General features: G+C 41.2%; 1 protein-coding gene across 1 annotated transcript in view; it reads left to right on the top strand.

The window, feature by feature from the left end:
- The window catches only part of epas1b (endothelial PAS domain protein 1b), a 58,188-nt gene that overhangs the window by 11,699 nt on the left and 33,812 nt on the right, over positions 1-12,677 (top strand). The window lies entirely within an intron of this gene.

The raw sequence follows: 12,677 nt of genomic DNA on the forward strand, positions 1-12,677 counted from the left end.
ACATCCATTTTTAAAGACTGCTCCCCCAGCGCTTCCAAGGCCCTGACGACAACCTACAGAGTTCAAAACATGTTCCTTTTTTTTAATGATTTAGCCATTATAATGAAAGCTTCTTAATTTTTCTGTCCTCGTTGTCACACTTTCTGACATTTGGAGTGCCTGGATTGCCCTCTTGTTTGAAGTACTCTGTTTCCCCATCTCCAAAAGCTCCCGACACATTCTTGATCTTTGTTTGTCATATTTTTTATTTATTTTTATTTATTTTTTCTTTTGGCTGCTGACATTGATGAGTTCTAAAAGGATGATACTTTTTTTTTTTTTTTTTTTTTTTTTTTTTTTTTTTTTTAAGTTTAAGGGTCTAGTTAGCTTCTTTCCTTTACTTTAATCTTGATGGTGTCTTCACATCATCATTGGAGATACCAGTTATCATTCATTACATCAGCTATCAGTGCTTTCATTACATTATGCACCGCTTTCAATTACCTGACACCCACAGGGAGAAATGTTGTCTTCAAAATATAACTGTGATATTCATGTCTTTTTTAATTATTCTTTTATCTGTTGTTAGCCAGGACAATTTAATTTCAAGGTAGATGGACACTGGTTGCTTTAAAAACCTTGACAAAAACAAAGTAAATATTAAAACATCAAATTCCATATCGGGCATGCATTGCAAAATGACCGCTGGAAGTCTAAACTAGACAGTAGTAAAATTAATCTTAACTCTTAATGACACCAATATTCTCCTGTGTATTGCTTGTGTCTGAGAGGCTGTGCTTTGTGTCTAACTGAATCTATTTCTCGCTGATAGTTTAATTTTAATACATGAACACTTTCCCCCTCAGGAACAGCACACTTTATTTCATAATGTCGGGTCTGCAGAGGGAACATTGTGCAGCACAGAGTTTGGCAGAGAGAGTGAATGCTCGAGGGGAAACCTCTATTAACGGTCTCATTAATGCTAACACTCGTGCCTCAGGCAGAGAGACGGGCTGAGACATAAAACAGAGAGCACCTATTGTACCTTCCATTGATTGATTTGTTTGCCTTTTCATTCATTTAATTTGTCTTTTAGATGCCTCTCTGTCTGTGTGTGCATATCCAATCTGTGATTTGATATTTTTTGAGGTCCAATTAACTCACACACCGATGTGCACCCCCCAAAGGAGATGCCTTAACCATAAAGAGGGCTTCCAAGCCTGTTTTTGCCCCTTGAATTGATTTTCAGGGGCAATTAGTAAACTCTGAATAATTACTACATAATATTGTCAAATAAACACTCAATTTGCAGCACAAAATTTGTTTTATTTGAAAAATAACAAGTGAGCAAAGGAAAAAAAATGTTTATGAGCATTCAAGGGAAATTTTGGTCCAAACTGTGCTGATTTGTGACCAGGCTTGTGCCATGCTGGTTCAGGCCAAACCTGCTCCTGTGTGGCTACTTTATATTAGGACTGCAGGATTATCATATAGGCCTAGCTGAAATATTATAATTGTGATTCTAATTTTGATTTAATAGAACTCCTATTAGGCTAAATAAATATAAATACTCTCTTACTGGATGTGGACATGATGTTATAAACTGACAGAAAGACAGGACTTTGAGAAAACGGCACTATTACAAATCAGCCTGCTACTTCAGAACCACAGACAGCGCCATGGATTTATCAACACACAGCACAGTGAGGCTGCTGATATTTCAGAGCCGTGGTCGGGGCCGTAGATTGGAACTTGCACAAACCTGAAGGATCAATGAGTTAGGCAGATTAGACCATCATATTCACCTAAACAACCACTCTGCCCATGAACTATCTCTGCTACTCGGGGATGGAGAGGGGGGGTGGCAGGTTAACAAGGGGTACGCATTTTGGTCATTTTGCTAACAAGGGGAATAACGCCCCCCTCTCAAATCGCCTACCGTGCATATCCATCTATTTCATTCTGTTTAAAAAATGTTTGCACATGCATGTGTACTTGCCCCGTGGCTCTAGTCTGGAGGCTTTGACTGACAGGTTAATCAAACCCAGCAGAGACTGAGAGGGGAAGGCCAGATTGAAGAGGCTGCAGGGTGTGAAGAGAATGAAGAGGAGATGAGGCTGGGTCAGACAGCTGCTGGCATGCAGCCTTTCACTCAAAATCAGACAGGCAATAGTCACCTGTTAGCCAGCTTAGAAACTAATTAAAGTAGGAAAACATGGTGCTCACTTCTTGTTCGCAGTGTACATGCTTAATGCAGCCTCAGTTATGCTTTTTAGCCACCACGTAAACATAATTTTAACCTGGTAAGAGCCATATAATGCTTATTTATAGTAAACAAAATATTTGTTAATCATCAAGTTTCACTATTTGAGATTGAATTACAATATACAACATACAAGTGATTAAGTGGTTAATAGGATGATTGTTAATTATACACTGTATGCGTTGCTAAACTATGTAGTAGTTGTTACTGAACTATTAAATTATAAATATTAAATATTAATTATGACTAATTCACCATTAATGAATCCAAGTATTATGGCAAGTGACATGGTTATTTGATTTAACATATAATAATTTTGACATTCATTTTGCAATTAATGATAAAATATTTATTTCTTTCTAGTTTGGTCATATGCCTACCAGTCCACTACTCCACTACCACCAATTTATAGTCAAGCAATATATAAATTCATGTATTGTCAACAATGTAAATAATAGAAAAGTAAAACCTTCCTGTTCTGCCCGTTATATCCAGGCACCAGGCAGGGAACGCCGGCGAGGGCAAGTTAAGCAACAGGCATAGCCTGCATACTATACAGTCACGCAATGGAGGTGATGGAATGGTGATAAAAAATAACAATCACTTCTCACTGGCTGCTCTTGTTACCTCTACTGTACTTTTTCCCCTCCGCTATAAAAAGACACGCTCCGTTTGAAAAGCAAACAACAATGACAGGCAGTCTGCTATTGTCCCCATTCACCAAATTAATAACACTTTCACCACTCTCATACTCTTCTCTGTGTGTGTGTGTGTGTGTGCTGCAGTCATGTCTTCAGGCTTGTGTGTGTGTGTGTGTGTGTGTGTGTGTGTGTGTGTGTGTGTGTGTGTGTGTGTGTGTGTGTGTGTGTGTGGGGCCTCTTCCCTGATGGACTTGGCATATCTTCCTCTGTACTAACAATGTGCTGGGTGGCCTTGTGACTTGCCGTGGTTTAGAGTGACAGCGCTACTTCTGTCACGGAGGTTTCAGAATGTCAGGTATGCATTTTCTACTCATCTTGTGCCCTGCCTGCCATCTATCTATCTATTCAAGCATAATAACATCTTCTGAGGAATAAAATACTATGCAAAGGTAATTTGATACATTGTGCTTATTTGTAACCTGCAGGTTGATCACATCTTTTGAGGGCTATCTATGCAATATTGCCTAATATGTGAGAACGATGAAATTCGCCAGCAACCTGCATGGGCCCAGCACTGGTTTCTATTTACTGTAAAAAGCTGTGAAAAGCGGCATGTGCCAGATGTGCCAGTGAATTAGGGCAGATAAAAGAATGTTATCTCTGGCTTTACATCATCTTCTGGCAAGACATGAAATGAAAACTGTTTTTGGTTTAATGTTATTGCTCTGGCGCATTCATTCATTTATTTCTCGTCTTGATTCATGTGGTGATAATGTGTTTTCAGGCAACAAATCATTGTCTGGGCCGTTTTAAGTTTTAGCTTGGGTGCCTTTGTTTTGGCATAACTATTTATACAGCTACCAGCACAGACAGTTTTGGTGTTTTTAAAGAAACACTGGAGTCATACAGTATACACAGGTTGTCACAAAATGATCTATTTGCCTAGATCAACCTTATTAGAGTGGGGTTTGTGGAAAATATTTGTGGTCATGATATTGTGTAAGCGCGCCGCAGCTGCAACAAGTCAGAAAAATTTGTTGAAACTTGCCTTTTTTTTTTTTTTTTTTTTTTTTTTTTTTTTTGGTAGCACCAAAAAATCAGTGAACCGTGACGTTGATTAGGTGATTCTGTAGGCTGCCTTGAAACATAATGTTATTCTTGAGGTTTTTAGCAGTGATCTCATTGTGACTGTGTTTGTGTGTGGGTGGAGTGTGGTTGCAGGTCAAATTATGTGTCAATTTGTTGCTCAAGGGCAGGGGATGAATCCAGAGGGGTTGCTGCCAACGCAGTGCTGGGATGGCATGAGGAGCACACTGCTTATTTTAGCATGCGTGTCCTTTTGTGTGTGTGTGTGTGTGTGTGTGTGTGTGTGTGTGTGTGTGTGTGTGTGTGTGTGTGCATGCGCAGTGGTCACAACAGATTATAATGACAATCATCTGTGTATCTGTTGCACCTCCAAATGGCTCGAGCTGAAATTCTGTGTCAAGAGGCCTGTGTTTATGTGTTTATGGGTTTCACGATAACTTTTACCACAAGTATTCCTGTGTATTTTTGCTTGTCTCACTCATTTCGACTGAGGAACATTAAATGTTCTGGTAATGCCAGCTCTTCCCCGCCCTCAGCAGGTAAAGATCACAATTCCCGAAACGTATCAGTCATCTCGATGATGTTGTCTTACGGAATGTGTGGGGTAACGCTAGCTTGCTAACATGACGTAAGAAAACCTAGCAAACTAGTTTGAATCCTACTCGTCTGGCAGAGCATGAGGCAGCTCTGCATCACTTCTCAACTTTTGTCTCTGTCAGGTGGCAGAACGATGCCTGTGTATTTTTTTTGTAGGGGCCCAATCGCCTCTTCACGAGCCCTGCCCAAGCAATACTCACCTCAGCAAATGGTATATATCATCCCAAACATCGCTGTAATTCATATTTTCTAGGCAAAAGTGGTAGATTGAGGCACGTACATACAGCGCCATACAGACACAGGCTGATCATAGTCTGCATATTATATTGCTGCTGTCCAACCAAAACCTTGTGTTTCCATAAAGTCAACTTTTTACAAACTAAGGACAACTGTCTTGTCACTAGGTTGACAACTGTACTTTTCAGTTTCTATAATTAGTTTTGTGAAGGTTTGATAAAAATATAGAATTTTATAAACCCACAGAGGAGCATGTAGATACAAATAAGCTAAAATGTGAAAATCACCCAAATTGGAGATACAAGGTTTTCATCAGTCAGCAACAATGATAATTCTTTATAATGTGATAAATGATACAGTGTTGAACAGTGATACAATATGATACGATATGTGATACAGTATGCAATGTCATTATAAATAATTTACGATACAGTATGGTACAGTATGTTACGATACGATACAATACTTTATTGTTTCACAAGGAAATTTCTAAAAAAGACAACTGTAAAAACATGAAAAGATATTTAAAAAAAAAAACCACTAAAATCAATAAATAAGAATTTATTGTTCATTTACTATAGTGATGTGAAAGATGTTAGATAGTGCAGCCTTAATGCCGACGTGGTACAGAGCATTGGTTCTCACTTCTGCTTATCTGAGCACCAGTATAGATCATAACTGGAAACTAAATGCCTTTCTAAATGTATTCAGTTCAGTTCAGTATCTGCACCACATCTATATCAGCAGATGTAACTGGCTGAGGCTCACCCTCCTCCACCCCTCTGTATCTCGCTCCTTCATTCCAGCCAGACCTCAGATGACCGCAGTTTTCTCCACCAGGGAATGCGAAGACGTCAGTAAAACTGGCATAGCTGGCATTTCTTAGTGGCATGTTGACATTCCCGTGCATTTTGCCCCACAGCCGAAGCCCTGTCAGGAGTCACAAGTTCCTGTCGAAGAGGTCAAATTGAACACCATGACTTTTGATCCCAGGTGAAGCCTGATGAGAGCCTTGATAAAGTACTTTGAACGCTGCCCGTGTTTGTTTTCATAGTTAATTCTGTAGAAGTGCAGAAAGCTGTGCAACTTGTGTGAACTCGTATGTTCACTTAACTTGGGTGACAAGTCGGTCCTGTTTTCAGGGGACAGTCCCCTGGTTTGATGCTTTGTTCCTGGGTGGAGCCGTCCCGGGAGAGGTTTTCACAAGCATTTAAGGGGGCATATAATTTATTGTTAGATTCTGTAATATGGTGTTTAATTTTTGTCAGCAAATCACAAAGGTCCCTGGATTTTCCACTTAAAACATATTTTAAACATATTTTTCTTTCCAGCAGAGCTCTAAAAATAAATTGCGTGAATCAGCTTGTAGGAGGTTAGATGTTCTCTTACTCCAAAGTTCACTTTTACACCCTAATACTGTAAGCACTGAGAGAACATAACTTGTGTAGAATAGCGAGGACGGTCAGATATACCAAGAGAGGTTTATTTCTCTCCATTGTCCCCCGATCCTTTCTGTGGTATCATTCAGAGTGCGGGTCATCATTTCTGCACCGCAGCAAATGAGGTCACTGGTGCCAAGGTTGGTAATATGGTTTTGTCCCAGCAATGCCGAGCACAGTAAACGTGACACAGTGGCCAACTCCACTGACAATGGGCTTATCTAGCTGGCAAAAGAGCGCTGATCTGCCGTGTGATCACAGACCATCAGCGTTGTATTTATTTCTTGAGACCCAAAGCCCGTGTTTGCACTATCAGCGTGCAACCAGTTTGTCCTCATTCTTCCTCTGTCTTGGATAGTCATCTCAAATTTCACCCGGAGAAACTGCTGAATCCAAAATGAACGATACACAGTTTTAAGTGAGTGAGTAACTTGCACTTTATGTGGGCTTTAAAAAGGAAAATCCGTGTACAGGCGACCACTTTAGTTCATTTTACCACTTTGCGCCTCAGGGACTGTACTGGGAATCTATTTCTCTCTCACTTCTAATTCCCTAATAGGCTATAATGTAGGCAGGGCTCATTAAGAGAAAAATGCATTACTCTGTAATAGCCATAATCCATCTCACACATGTTTCATAAAGTAACACCCAACCAAACTGTTGTAAAATAAGCACCTTTCATCAAGAAGATGGGTTAGTGGTACTTATTTAGTGTGCAGTAGCATATAAATACACCCCGCCACACACCACTGCAAAAGTATCATACCACACACATGATGATGGTGACCTAAGTAGTGAACTGAATTCTGAGGGGAATTTCAATCTTCCTGTCCACCAATGGTAAGTTAGCTGAAAATCTTTAATTCCACAAGTGGGTATATGCTTTAAAATCACAACGACATGATTAAGATACTATTGATTTCCCACATTCCATCACATCGCATTTACAGAATCATTCCACCACATTTCTGATATCCGCTGTTGCATGCCATCCCACCGTGACAGCCCCACTTTGTTGAAAAAGGAGAAATGCCATAAAAAAAAAAAAAAAAAAAAAAAAAAATCACCTAACAAAAACAAAAGGAAATCTGTCCCACGCACGCCTCGGAGCGTTTTCTGGAACACCTGATAAATGTGTGACAGCCGTGTCTTATTAGCATGAGTTGAGTGACTGAGCGGAACGGTAATTGGCTAAAGTCAGAGATTGCTGACCGGACAATTATTCTCCGTACGCCGCTTGACTGCTTGAACCCAGTGCACCCTGCAGCCGAACCGTCCCGTGTCGGAGTCCCGTCCAATTGTCTGTGTGTTTTGCGCGTGAGAAAGCAGGAGAGAGAGCGTGGGCTTGTCTTGTGCTTATTTACCTCCTTGTGTGTGTATGCGGGTCCATACGGTGCGCAGGCTGAATGTATACGGCCATCCGTCGGTGTGTGTGTGTGTGTGTGCGCGGGAGTGTGCGAGGGGTCGTTGAGTACATCCGAAGGCTTGGTGCCCTAGCGAAGCGCTGTGACTCCCATTGTTTTGTATCCTGAAACAGTCCGCTGGGACGGCGGCGCAACAATGGGCCCAGACAATCAAAGAGTGGCACCACATAGACACACACACACATACACACACATCCAGGAGCTAGTAGACATTAGCTGTTCCAGTTCACTTCATTGAGTCTAAGCAGTCAAAACCATCTTTAGAAAATAACTGCCTGGTTCCTGATCTGCAGTGATACGCCGGTCCATCCGTAATGAGGGTTTTGGTGGCGGCCTGTGTCAGACAGGCGGGGTTAATGAGTCTAAACTCCTCTGACAGAGAGCGAGGCAGGCCTATAGAGAGATGGGGGATGCAGTTGATGAGATAATGGCGCTCTGTGGTCAGCCTTCCCTGTTAATTTCATGAACACTTCTCCTAATGTGTGCGGATGTGCACTTAAGCGTGTATGTGTCTATCTGTGCCTGTGTGTCTGTGGTGCCTGCAGCACAACAGAGACGGAGCTGTGTTTTAAAATCTCCAGAGCTTATAACAGTTAATCAAAATGGTATCCAGATCGTAGGAGATGGAGTTTTATCATAAAGGTCAGATGTGTTTCAAGACATCATTAGAAGTGGAGTATTGTGATGCTACAGAGAGGCCTGAGCCTGCAAAACGTAAAGGCAGAATGAGTAGCATTTGTCCTTGTGGTTTGTAAACACAACATTCAAAGTTGGCCCCTCCTCCCTAACCGCCTGCAGTGAGGTTTTGTTTCCTAGGATGGCGATGGAATGAAACGACCACCCAAAATGTGAAACATTCTGTCAGTGTCCTAGGAAAATCATTTGTTCCATTGGCACCTACCTGTCAAACTTCAGTGCTCACCAGTGGGGCCAAAGCCAACCCAGGTTCACTCTCGCTGTGGAACAAGCGCTGTCCACTCAGTGTTTCGCTTTCCTTTACTTCTTTTTTCTGTGGTGCACAAGCTGTGATTTTCGTAGCTTCCTATTGGATGTCCATCTGGCACTGTGCACTGTGATTGGTTGGGAGCTGCACACCCGCTGCCCAAAGGCCGACGCCTAGAAGAGTCTCGCTCACAAGTCATGATGGAGAGGGATTATTTTTGTGTGAGTCTATACATTGTTTTTTTTTTTTTTTTTTGAAAATCCTCATCATTCTGTCTTTGAGGAAACAGTTTCGCAGCCGAACTCACATCATCATCATCGTTTTAAAGTGAAAATCAAAATCATGATGCCATTTTTGAAATTACAATATGGTTTGGCTTCCCAGTGAAAATGTCTTTTGACCAAGCTTTATACGCAGCATGGTAGATTGGATGTAGGCATAAATAAGTTTAAGTTGTGAAAGGACCGGGCCTTGGCACAATACAAGAACTTTTTGGTGAAAAATGGCACCAGCCGTGACAAGTTCATATTGGGAGTTATATCAAAAGGCCTGGTGCTAGTGGCTGCTCAGCAAAATGTCAGCAAGAGGAGTGGTAAGCACTCATTTTTAGAACATGGTCTCCTTGACTTTGTCTTGGCCCAAATACTCTATAAAGAAAGCAGATTAATGGTGTGTATGTGTGTGTGTGCGCACACAAATGTGTGTGTGTGTGTGTGTGTCTGTGTGTGTGTGTGTTTTGTTAATGTTGGCATTGTTAAAGTCTATTGTTGGGTTGAGTGAATAAAAAAGCACTGGTACCCTGGCTCACGTTCAAATAGACTGAGACTGAGACACACCAACCTACTCCTCTGAGCGCACGCACACACACGCACACACACACACACACACGCACACGCACACACATACGTGCACCAACACATGCATACTGTTGAATTGTAAACATGCCATTACATTAGCCTTAACCAAACTGTAATTGCGACCCCTGCTTCGTTGGAACTGCACAAGATTGCAACATTAATGCACACACCACACACACACACACACACACACACACACACACACACACACACATGCTATCCAAGAATTGAACTGTAGTGAGGAAATGGCAAGCAAAGGCTAAACATACTGCTGTGATGCTTTATAGCGCTGTGGTAAACATGAGGCATTGATAGCCATGGGGGTTGAAGGTGCAAATCCCATCAGGAGAGCAGTAAAAAACAAAAACAACAACAACAACAAAAAAAAAACTCCATTGCACTGCATTCATAATTGTGAACATGTTTGTCTAACTTTTTGATAGATTTTCCCCATAAAAAATTTAAACTTGAGTCTTCTCTTCTGCTCAGATCTCACATTCCTCACTCTTAGCAGTGGGTAAATTAGGTTCAAGGGTGCCTTGCTGATTTGTTTTGGCACTTAATTCTTTTTTTTTTTTTTTCTAATCTCTGTGGCTTCTAAAATTCTCAGGCACTGAACTTATCAGTGGGCGTTGCGTCTGTGTGTGTGTGCACAGGGGTTGGGTGTATATACACTCACGCTGCTGTGACCGTATGTGTATGCAAGCCAAATCCAACTTTTCCCCCCCAAACTTTGTCCTTTTGTGCGGTGCTGTTTTTCCTTTTATTGTATGCTAAAGGTCTGGCGCTGCTGCAAGACGCCGTGATAAACCAGTGTGTTACCACACTGGCAGGGCGGCAAAAGTTCACCAGAGGAGTGCCACGTGCCTTGCCACAAGAAAACCACCAACAAACCATACACACACACACACACACACACACACACACACACACACACATTTATTGAGTTCTTTCATGTGTTTGGAAGATACCCTCATTCTACCGACAGCTAAGTGGCAGTGCAAAGAGAAATATTGAGCGATACATTTCATTTAATGGTTAATAAAAGCCTTAAAACTGAAGGATCAAGTTATGTTTTAGTGTATTTGTGTGTATTTGAAATAATTAAATAATTGTATTTGTTGATAGAAAGTGGAATTCTACCTCGGCCTGATTTCTGAGGGGTGTTACAAACACCTTAATGTTCATAACTCATCACATTTATAGGTCTTAGGTTCGGTTTATGAGAGAAGATAATGCCGAGACTGAATTTACAAGCCGACCGTTACAATAACAATAAGATAAGCCCTATTTTTTTTTATCCTCCTTTCATTTAGTGCCTATCAGCATCATAATCCTCTTGTTTGCATGGCTTCTGTAAAAACACAACACAGTGCTCGCTTTTGGTCTTTGAAATATAGCCTTCTCTTCTCTGAAGCCTCTATTGTACTGCCATAACTCCTTAATCATCCTTGTGGGACTTGTGGAGGCTTTATGGGTTTTTTATTAAGTCTTAAAGCTTGTTGTCAGTGTGTTAACACATGCTGCGCTTTATGTCTTGATGACAGAAAAATGGCCCTTTAGTTACCTCTGAGGTCCTTGGAAAAAAACTTGGGGGATAGCAGAGAATGCAAGACTTTTTTTTTTTTATTATTCTGTCGTGGGAGTCATAAAATACTGACTGTTGTCATGTGAAAACTTTGTGAGTCATATTTGGCGATTTTCATGTGTTCATTTGAAGGACTACACAGTCTTTTATTTGTGCAGCCATTTTTGGATGGCGGTGTTTCTAAGGGAACCTACTTCATTTGGACTTTCTTGAACTTTCTAGTTTCAATGATGGGATTGTCATCAGTGTCATGTCAAAACAAAAAAGATACATGTCCAGTTATAGGGAGGAAATAGGTCATGAGAATACAAATTACTAGATTAGTGGGGTGTGTCGCAATTACATGGAATGGTAGGTCCAGGTGCAGCTGTGCCTGTAATGAATTAATCATTTGCTAACCTAGACTGATGCCAGCTGTTGAGATAACAGCCTTAACTGTGATGGTGACATCATACTTTGGTCTCTGTAACACTTTGTAACTCAAATTCTGCTATTATTGCCTCTTTATTGTCATAGTCCTATGCAAAGTCATGCAGCTACTGCACAGCTGTTTGCAAGTTGTATAAACAGACACAGGCCTGGAAGGCTAAAATAGTATTAATAAAAATAATGCGTAGGAGAATTTGGACATGCTTCACTCCGTGGGATTATCTAGGCATACGTCTGTATAGCCCAAAAACAATAAGAGTCAATATGAGCAAGCCCTTTGCCAAAGCTATGACCCAGATAAACCAAATCTCCAATCTGCCGTGCCCAAATATGGTTTCCTTTGCTGCCCTTTTGGATCACAAGACTGAGATCGAATTTGAATGTGCGCTTGAAAAATGAGTTTTACTTCACTGTCGTGCTGAGCCAGCAAATCAAGCCACGTGCTTGGAAAATCTCTGCGGATGAGTGTCCACCCAAGATGACAGCTGATTTTTAGTTTGGGCGCTTTTGGGCTTCGCAGAGCATGTCCACATTCAGGTCTGTGTTATAGTGGAATTTGAAGTATTTGGGTCTGAGGTGGGCTTTGGTGTGAGATTTCCCCTCAGTGTGTATACATAGCTTTATTACATACAGAGATACTGCACAAGTTTGAGGTTTTGGATTCATGCTTTTGAACTTGTGAAAAGCACTGGTTCAGCAGTTAGGCGTCTTCTTCTATCAATCAGCTGAATGAGCCTGAGGAAATGGAAAATGCCAGTTGATTACAATCCATCGATCAAACTCATTATAAACTTGGACTCCCAGCCTCCATCTGTGCTTCGTGGCTGTGCTCCATCCACCTAACCACACTCCTGCTTTCCTAATTTCCAGTCAAGCATTGCTCAATGGCCCTCGCTCCAAATCGATGAGTAAGATCAACAAACACGAGGCTGGGCATCAGTGCCACGTCAGGCAACTTCAACACACGGAGGAAAACAAGGAAGTTGTCATGGATCATGTACAAAAACATCAAGTTAAGATCAGAAAATTCATCTTTTTAAGTGCCACATTGGATTTTCCTTTTGTTTTTGTTTAATTACTGTTGTTTGAGACCGGGACTGATTATTAGAGCAAACAACAGTAAACCTGTCTTATTATGAAAAGTGTGTCCAATCAGGAATTCCATACAACTGAATGGGCGAAGGGCTCAAAGAT

Source organism: Myripristis murdjan, chromosome 15 (genome assembly GCF_902150065.1).
Source record: "Myripristis murdjan chromosome 15, fMyrMur1.1, whole genome shotgun sequence".
NCBI classification, from domain to species: domain Eukaryota; kingdom Metazoa; phylum Chordata; class Actinopteri; order Holocentriformes; family Holocentridae; genus Myripristis; species Myripristis murdjan.